Source organism: Dysidea avara, chromosome 1, assembly GCF_963678975.1.
Source record: "Dysidea avara chromosome 1, odDysAvar1.4, whole genome shotgun sequence".
Classification (NCBI taxonomy): Eukaryota; Metazoa; Porifera; class Demospongiae; order Dictyoceratida; family Dysideidae; genus Dysidea; species Dysidea avara.
In genome coordinates this window covers 45,081,573-45,092,548 of record NC_089272.1, presented here as the reverse complement: position 1 = coordinate 45,092,548, position 10,976 = coordinate 45,081,573, and positions in this window count along the sequence as shown.

Here is a 10,976-nt window from a genome sequence, read left to right as displayed (position 1 = left end):
GAAAATTTGACTCTGAGTTACCAGTAGAATCTCTCTTCCTATACTTGATATAAAATACATTACTACAAACTTCAGTCCACTAGAACCCCTGTTGCATTGAGTAGCATCCGAAAAGTGGCTCTATGGGAAGTAGGTATTTCGTGTGTCCATTCAAATATATGGAGTTTTTCTTACAAACGTTTAACCCACCAGAGCACTGGAAAATACTGTCGCAATCCACATAAATTTCACACCAACCTGTTGCTGCTAGAATGCTCTAAATAATGCTACCTGTTTTAGTTGGAAGTTTCTTTATGTGTGACTTAGAATCGTCGCGATAAATGAGCCATGCACAATTGTAAATACAAAATGTATGGGAGTTATTTGCAATCAGTGGACTTCAACCTGTGACTTCCCGGTTGAATTGTGATAAAAGTGTATTGAACAAAAGAAAGCTGAAGGCTAGAAATTGTTAATTCCACCCATTTTTTTTGGAAATGTCTAATGTGTAAGGTGTAATGAAACTTTACACTTTAAAAACATGTGTTTTGCATACAAACTGTATTGAATAAACGAAATACGTATATGGCTTCATTTGACAAAATGTACAGATTAGTTTTGATATGTGTATTTTCTTGCCTTATAATGAAGACTCCCATCGTTTACTTTATCTTAAGGCTGTTGCTATTGTTCCGGCAGTCACGTGAATAAAAATAAAAGTCCTACCCATTGTGCTACATGGTTCCCAGCTACCCAAATCTCTTAGTTTCTACCTTATATGTCTCCGAGTGGAGTAACTTTCTATATAGTATGTGACTGGGGCTGCGAAAATAGGGCATGTGGGCACAAACTACACCCCATCAAATAGCATATCATATGTCAGTGCTGGAATAGAATATTTCCATTCTGTAACTTGTATTGTAAAGCCTACGAAATGCTTAATAGGTGCTGAAATTGCATGGCTACAGAGCAATGGAATACAAAGTTATAATATTAATATCAAAGTTTGAAAAAGTAGGCAATTTTTATGAGCCCACATGCCCTATTTTCGCAGGCCCAGTCATATATTGAAGGTGAAGAAGAAACTAAAGCTGCCTAACCCTAACACTAGAGCTACTTTTCGCGTCCCCTAAAGTTGAATGCTCGGGGCAACCTACTGAGACGTGTGCCCTAAAGTTGAATACTCGGGGCATAGCATACAACTAGTGTGCTTGATAGTGAGAAATCTAGTGGACTGCTGGAACAATAGCACTGACAAAATATTTCCGGCTGCCGGAACAATAGCAACTTCGTTAATCTTAAAGATAAATCTGAGTAAAACCTTCAAAAACAACAAAATGAAGCACCTTCCGATTTTGAGTGGAAACCTAACAGTACACACCAACCAGTTTATATGCACTGCGTGTAAAACCAAACAGTGACAGTTCGAGAACTATAGATTGCAAGTAAAGGTGGACCGATACCGATACCAGTATCGGTAGCTACCAGTGGTATCGGATAGGTATCGGTAATTATCAAGGTTCAGATACCACCAGTAGACACTCACCACTTTTATTAAACCATCTCTAGCTACAGTGTAAGTTTCCAGTAGCTAATAACTTAGTTGCGCTAATCAGTAACTTAGTTGAGCTAACAAAGTAGAGAAACAAAGGCCTTTGTTACTCTTTTGCTCCATGTGTATTCTAATATATTAGAGCACGTCAATCCTTTGTTATTAAATGGCAGTGCAGTTGTTCCTCAAGAAATATGTTTATGACTACTTGGCTTGCTTTTTCATGAAAAGGTTTGGTTGCAAAGCTGTAACAAAATCGTACAATTATCGTCTGCCCATGCAATTAATTGCCTAATCAATAAACTTACAAGAAAACTACAAGAAATTAGTAATCCACAATGATGTTTAACATGTTATATACAATTAATATTTTAAAACTTGAGATCAATCAATTGCTGTAATACTTTAATAGCTAGCTGTATATGTATCATAACAGTGAAATTTCTATAATAAACTTGTCTAGGCTTTAATGTTTAGTATTGTTATCGGAGTCAGTATCGGCAGATAATTTCATTACAAATGCTCGTATCGGAAGTATCAGTAAAAAGTGGTATCGGTCCATCTCTAATTGTAAGATAAAGATTGTAATTATACAAGCTCAATATACACTGCAGTGCTTGAAGTTATATTTAGTTGTGTTGTTTAAGATGCACAATAATATTCTCATGTAGCACCATCATCATCAATTGTCCCAATACCATCATCATCATTTGTGCCAATACCGTCATCATCATTTGTGCCAATACCATCATCATCATTTGTGCCAATACAATCATCATCATTTGTGCCAATACAATCATCATCATTTGTGCCAATACAATCATCATCATTTGTGCCAATACAATCATCATCATTTGTGCTAATGCCATCATCATTTGTGCCAATACCATCATCATTACCAGGTATTACAACATTGTGTATTACTCATGATCTCTATAGTTTCATGCATGTACAAGCTAACGGTGGCATGTAGTCCACAATGCTAGTCATACAAATTTATGACCAAATTTGTAAGGGGTATATACCTTTCCTACACACTGCACAACATGTAGTCATTGTGCACCAAACTGATTATAACCTCTGTCTATGGCCAAAGTTGTACCCAAATATCTTTTACCATGAGTGGAGCTATGGTATCATCAGGCACCCATTGTGCTGGCAGAGCACAATAATATCATTATTTTTGATATTTAGGCCCTTTTGTTGGTTTTTCCAATCCTGTTTTAATATTACAGGAGGTAGTAATAGAGTAGCGGATGGGGGACAACTTATAGGAGCATGAAATGGAAGGAAAGTTAAGTGAAGTTACAAGGCTCAATTTGAAGACAGTGGAGGCACTCTATAAACTGAGAGTACTTGTTACAATTCCAGAAATAGCCAGCTTATTTCTGCTCACTGAGCATGTCAATATGAGCTGTTCCTGCATAGCTGCAGTGGCATTAGAGCCTTCATCAGTGGATTTATATACAAGGCTTCAGAAACAAAGACACAAAGAGCAGACCCAGCAGAGTGCCACAAAAATAACAGTGGAAATCATCAGTGGAGCAGCCTAGCTAGCTTACTCTTAGTGATAAATGTGCAGTGAAAAATATTACAATTTTTTGGCACAAAAGTACCTTTTACCGATTTGGTCACACTTACAGAATGGTTACTAAATGTTTCATTAAGCTACTCAGTTCACTATTTAAAGCTACAGATATGCAGAGGTCTGATCAATCATCCTCATTCATTATGTTCCTATTGATTTAAATAACCTTAAGGTCAGTCTGGCATGGAGACACACTTAGTACGCTCTATCTAAGAAACCACTTCACCACACCAATATCAAGGAACTCCCATAAAACAATAGGTATCATTGTTAAGTTCAATATGCTACCTTACGCAGTTTTCAAATGGAACTCAATGCCAGCCATAGACATAGACAGTCCATATATCAGTTTTAATCAAAATGTCCTGTGAAAAAACAAAGTTTTCTCATTGTAAGTGCATGCAAAACAGCTAAGGGTGTGGCCTTCAGAAGCAAGCCTGCATGAAAATGTTGTGAAATCAAAGTAAATGGGCTGTAATGATATTAATCACGTAGTGGTATAAGTTTGCCATACGTTAGTTCCAATAGTAGGAGTGCAATAGATCCCAAATCGCATGGTTTGTTTCTGTAATTGCACTGTAAAGCATCCAATAAAATAGTTGAATCACAGAAGCCTTTTAGAAAGTGATATATATATATTATATAAATGGGAATTAGTACGTTTTTAGTAACCAATCAGAATTGATGACATGTGAAGCCTTTTAAGTAAAACAACAAATGATGTGATAAAAGAAGAATGATGCGACCACCTGTTAGAAGTTAATGGTCACATAGAACCGAATAAATACAAACCATGAAGGGTGGTCACTATTTGATTAGTAGGCAATCACACATATTTCATGCATTTATGGAATAATTGTACCAAAATTGCACTCGGCTTCACCTCATGTAATTTTGACTGTTACTCGTATAATTATTCCCTAATTGCACTCAAAATAAATGTAACAAAAGAACACACTTTATCTACCAATAAACTTTGTACACATTAAGCTCCTCTAAACATATCGATCATCACACCGTTGATGTTAAAATTTTAATAACTTTTAATTGTTCAAACTCTTCTGCAAAGACCTACAATACAGACTCAAACTGCAGTATGTTCATATTGAACTAACACCTCAAAAAAATTTAATAACTCATGAATGAAATTAGCTACACATTTAAGGTCTTGAAATTGCATGACTGGTTGAGCAAAAATCAGTCATTTCCCACATTTGCCAAATCATTTCTTTGTTATATATAGTAACATAAGAGTAGACAGCCAAAATTGCAGCCTTTCATGATGAATAGTCTTGGAGTTATAGGAACCGCAATCAATTTCATTTGTACAGCAACAATGTGACAAACAAATTACAAGCGCTTATTTAATCAATCATAATTCATGACTGAAGCAAGCTCTAAAGATGGGACTTGGCTTGATCTGTTCACTATGAACTAGCAAATCCATCAAAGTATAACATTTTTCCTGTTTGTCTCTGCATGCGCACACAAAGAAGAAGGGCATTTCAACAAAGAAATGATGATGGTAAACTTTCTTTCCACCGCATTGTAAATAAGTACCCATAACTTACAAGCCTTTTGCTGTATGAATGTTAAACTTACTCTTCTGAACAGGCAGATCCAATAGTGTATAGGTTTTGGTCGATTAAAGCTTTTTTCAGTACATACCAAAGGGATTAAAATGTGGATATTTTTTATGTAGCACATGTATTGTTACCCAGTAGCTATGTTTATATAGCAAAATAGAATTTTGCTAAAACAACTGGTTTTTTGCTTAGTGGATCACATTGGTTAATCTTTTTGCAATACTCAACGAAAAATGTCTCAAAATCTTTCTTTTCAAATGTGGGACATTTTATTTATGGCCTGATGAAGCTTTCACTGTGCATTTCCTATGAAAAGGTGACATAAGGTCACAATCCAAAACACTTCATTTCCAAGCTTGCACTGGTGCAAAGCCACACATCTTCAACTACTGTACCAAATCATCTGAATTGTAATTTTATCCCTAGCAGATATTCACTTGTCTTTTATAATAAACTGCTTTCTCAGGTATCAACACAATGTGAACATATTATACTGTACCACAAACTACAACCTTACCATGTAGCTAACTATGTAATGACCATGTTTCAGCTCTTTTTAAAACAGTCTGGATCTGATACAATTTAGTCACTTGAAACTGTCCATCTCCCACCATAATGTGACCATATGTACTTGGTGTCTTTCGTACTTGAGGTGGAAGGTTGCCTATTTGTTCACACATTTAGCCATTTCACTGTAAACTCCTAGATATATTGTAATCAATGCTGGTGTCTGTTGTTGGCGCAAATAGGAAGCTTATATGAAGAACATAGTACCAAATTACCAGTACGCTCATGCTGCATTTACAGCTGCAACTCAGAAATATATACAACTTTGTACAGACGCTACAGTGACCTTTGCAAACAAATACAACTATAATACAATACAGCAGTACTGTATATTAGGGATAACAAAAGCTTGGGTCTTTCTAGCCAAAAAATCACCCAAAACAAGCTTCACAATACCATCCTGGTGCATTGGCAGTATGGATTAGGCATAGCCAAGCCCAAAAGTGCCTTCAGCATGACCCTATGCTTACAATAGATTATAACAATTTTGTTTATGGAATTTTATACTGACTAATTGCCTGCCCACCTGCCTGCCTGCCTGCATGATGCCTTCAGGTAAGCGTAACTCAATAAGTAATAGCTAAAGCTATGGGCTTGATTTCACTATTCGATGTCACTTCATCCCAAAATGTGCCTTTTGGCATACCGCAGTACATACAATGCATGCATCATGGACTTACCTTTATCCTCCTTTGTGTCCCGTTTCTTTTTGCTGACTGCCCAGGGTGTCAATTCTCAGTAGTGTTATGCATGGCTTCCTACATTTGTAAATGGAAATCATCCATATTTTCTGTGGTGACTGGATTTATTGCAGAGGTGCTTCTGTTACATACTTCATTTTAACTTTGTGTAACAGGCTGAAAATAGGTGAAAGCAGAGCATAATGCTACTTCACTTTCAAGTCAGTAATTGACACCCTAGTTGAGGTACACGAATTGTCCGTATTTTTTGTAGTGACTGGATTCATTGCAGAGGCACTTCTCCTACTGTTCTTCACTGGTAGCACTGTGTAATGAATTGAACATATGTGAGTAATGACCACTTCACTTTCGAGTCAGTAATTGATAACTGGGACATGCATAGGCTTGTGTCGATTATATGCTGGCATAATGTTTGGCATAATAGGGGATGAAAAGCATAATGCTGGCATGATGGAGCATAATGGGCAAATTTCCGCCATGATATTTATAACTTCTGCTATAACAGTGACAAAGTAAAGGGCCAACCTGTTTTAGATGGTGAAATGATTCTTGACAACGAGTAGAACAATGTACTACTGCTACAAGTTTACACCGCTCGACGAAATGAATGCTTTTCACTGTGGGTTTCAGTTTTATAGGACACATAGTCATGTGCCAACTAACACTAAGGCATGACAAAGCAGTTTAGCTGAGCTTCAATCATTGAATTTGGTGTTATATAACATTTTGAATAAAATGTGATATGATGATTATGATTATTGGAAGCTCGATTGGGAGACGCAAGGTTAGTGTTGGATCAGATAGCTAGTGAATATCTGGACACTGAAAATATAGAAGTCTCTGGGATTATCGATAAAACACGATCATGGGAATTTTAAAGTAGTCCTAACTGATAACCTAACCCTAACTCTAACCCTAACTCTAATCCTACTAAACCGGTTTCCTAACTCCTAACCTAACACCTAACCTAACTCCTAACCTAATCCTAACCTACCCTAATCCAACATGATTATGTTTTATTGTTGATCCAGTCTCTGCAGTGAGACTGGAGGGGAGTTAATAGGAAATATTTCAAAAAGATCAAGATTCTCTAATAGAACAGTCAAACACCAAATAGAACAGTCATTGCATGCAACAGTGAGAATGATAACCATTTAAGTGTTTATCCCTAGGAGGCTAATATGTTTTTGGCATGGTGCTGTAAATGCAAGTTACATAATATACCGAGCAGCTGCTGTCCTTTGGTTACCAACTGCTACAACTTAGAAGATCAATCAGAAACAATACATAATAATGAATTTATTTTCTTTACATACAAAACTGCAAAGGTATTAGACAATAAAATGTGTATAGCTTCTAAGGGACTACAGACATGCCCCCGACCCCCTGCTCTAATATGCTTATAAACTCTGGAGCACATGACACTTCTCCATTTACATTGTATCACATGAAGAATGTTCCTGTACAAAGAAAAAACATAATGAAAGCATAATGCATTTCTGAAAAGACTAAAAAACAAGCGTAATAGGCAGAAATTGGGGAAATGCCTAAAAGCATAATAGAAAAATTTTGGAGCATAATAGACTCAATCCTAGGCATACATCCAGATGAAAACAATAATTCATGCACCATCCTTTTCTTTGATGCTATATGTGCGGGTCCACCAGCCATATAATAAAACAAACAAGTATATATAAGGAAAAATAGGAATTTTATGTTTGATTAGGGATCATAGGAAAAAGTAGTGAAGGAAGGGAGGTCACCTACACCTGCAGATATACTAGTGGACATTGAATCCCTACTTCAGCCTTATACACTGTACCTAATCAAACTTAATTTTTCCTTATACCTGAATGTATGTTTAGTGTTTATAAAAAGTAAATAAATGCTATCTTACGTGTGCACATTTTAATCATACTGTAGGTACAGGTAGTGGGTGTCAAACAAATACTGATCCTTATTTGATATTTGTCACCACTAATGATATCAGGAGGATTAACATTGATGGTACAGGTTCTCAAACCTTGGTCACAGGATTATCAAATGGAGTTGGTATTGACTTTCACTACAACAAAGATAGAATGTACTGGACAGATGTGTCACTCAATCACATTAGGACTGCACCAATAAGCACTGGATATCCAATCACTACACTTGTGTCAGGTATTGTGATTTTGTTGCTATGAAAAGTTTGATGTGATACTGTAGCATGCATTATCTTATGCTTCTACCCACCATGCCCAGCGGTGGATCTAGGATTTTTAAAAGGGGGTTTCTGAAAGTTGGTATAGCTGAAAAATACATGTAAGGCACCTGAGGACATTTCTCCAGAAGTTTTTGAGATTTTAGAAGCTCTGAGATCAGATTTTAGGCATTCAATGAAATTACAATAAATCGAATGCTTTTACAGCTACATAACTATAGGGCAAACATTTTGACCATAAGCTGGAGCTTTGATTGCTCTGGCAGAGTAGTTACTTGACTGCTCTATTAGAGTATCTTGATGGTTTTTGATGTAGTGGAAGATGAAAAGTAAAGTGTTGTTGAGGGTTTAATAACTATAAATGGTGTTAGTTGAGAGCAATTTGCATGAATGCCACTGTTGTGTGGCCACGTTAGCCATAACACACTGTGTGTATCAAGACACATGGTAGTGTGTCATGTGGCCAAGAAAGCCAGTGTGCCACACCATGAGTATATTTACAGGAAGAAAACAAATGCAATTTTTACACATACATAGCTCCATTCTCTCTTCTAGAATTTGGATCAATTTTGTACTGCAAATTCCCTACCACCTGACATACTAAATTTGAGCAAGATAGTTTAACACTATAGTGAAATATGAGCCCTCAAAATTGGCAAATTTTTTTCTTTCTTCTTTGTTTAAGGGGCTTACATTATTCTTTTGCAAACTTTACAAAAGCCATTATAAAAATAATGCCAATGCATAGCTCAATTTTCTTGAACTTTGTTATACTTTAAGAATGTATAGTGACAAAAGCACATACAAAGTTTGGTGCAAATCTGAAAAATAGTCATAGAGCTATGGATGATTATCATACAGTACATTATCAGGGACGGATCTAGGATTTCAGAAGGGAGGGTGCTTACATAATGGTTGGTTGGCTAAGAAGAGTGACAAATGTTTAATCCAACTAACTATAGTGTGCGAAGCACACTCAGCATGTGGAGCATGGTCTATCTAGGGGGGTCTGAGGGAATGCTCCCACAGAAAATTTTTTGCAAATTTAGCCTATTCAGTATTAAAATTGTCAATATGTTTGACTGAGAAATGATGCCACTTTGTAAAAGTGATTCTCAATGCTTGAATCACCTAAGTGTAATAATGATGAAATGACACCATTATTCCAGAACAGTTGTAAGAGCTACTAGCTGTCAAATAAGGGCACAGCCAGTAACTAAAATATATTCTTTACATAAAGAACAGGAAGGAGAAGGATGCAGCTACACATGATCAATACTTGCCATTAATTTTGTGTGTGAAATAGCTTAATTTAGTGGTACATTAAATTTAGCAATTTTAGAGTTTGGTTTTTTGCTAATTGATTACATCAATTCACAATTCATATGGTAAAACCTAAAATCCATCAATATACAAGATTGCTAAATTTAGTGTATTACTTGGCTTAAGGTATAGCTAGTGTGCTTTACAGTCTCATGGCTCAAACTATAATGTCCAAACAGTAACAATGAAGAGAGGGCAAGTATACACTCACCATGCAGTGTGTATAGAGTACGCATATGTAGAATTTTCCAGCTAAGGGAGTCTGTGATGATGCTCCCTCTGGAAATTTTTGGAATATAGCTATCACAAGATTGAATCTGGAAGCTATTTTTAACCAAAATTCTATTATACTGAAATACTGTGCGGGTACAAGATGGATGAGTTCAGTTGTAAGCAATTTTAGAAAAACAGAACAACACAATGCTATTGGATTATAAGGCAATACATAGTAGTGGATTGTCAAAAACATACACAGGATTGGATCTTAAGGTCACTGTAGAGATTTAAAATGCACACAAAAATAACTTCAACTTTGTAGCACATATACATAGCCACAGACTGTTCTGATACTATTTCAATCTGTCTTTTTACAACTATATGGCCCAATCCCCCCATCACCATATTAATTTTTTATAATCAGAGTCCAAAGTCACTTACATATACAACTAGTTTTTGGCCACAACTAACCCCCTTATAACGTGACAGCATAAATGCTGTGGTATTGTTTGAGCTTATAAAGTTGAGCTTCAAGGGGTTTGGGAGTGCAAACCCTGTATGACATTAAGTTTTATTAGCTTCAATTGATGCTAGATTCAGATAAATGCAGCATGGAACTTTGGTACTGATAAAGCAAAAACGAACAGTTCTCAGATAGCTACTACAGTGTTGTTAACTGTATACATGCAAATAAATTAACTGATTGTCAACCCAAGCATTAATGTATAGCAACAACTGAAAATACCCACTATAATATTAAACTATTTGACAGAAGTTGTTCTCAGAAAGTGATTAGTATATGGCAGGATGTTTGGAGCAATGGTAAGATAGCAGCGCACAGGTCAAGAAAACACACTGGCAACTTCTTGAAAAAAACATTATGATGGATGTTCTATTAGAGTAGCTGACTGTTCTATTAGAGTATTTCGATTTTTAGCAACTTTTAGGTTAAGTCTCACACCAAAGGTATAATTTGAGCCCCTCTTAGTAATTCTAAGTAAAGATTAGCCATTCTCCCTTCTCTTTCCATCTTTTCATTTCCCATGCATGCGTATAAGATGCAATTGCACCTATACTGCAACTTCTAGAAGCTTCCTAGCTTGCACATGGTAAAATTTTGGAGGGGGGTGCTTCAGCACCCAAAGCATCCCCCCTAAATCCGCCCTTGCATTATTACTGTATATTAGAGATCATGGAGGTTTTGGTTTTTCTGGCAAAAAATAAATATCAACCAAAAACCAGCTTTATAATATCATCCTGG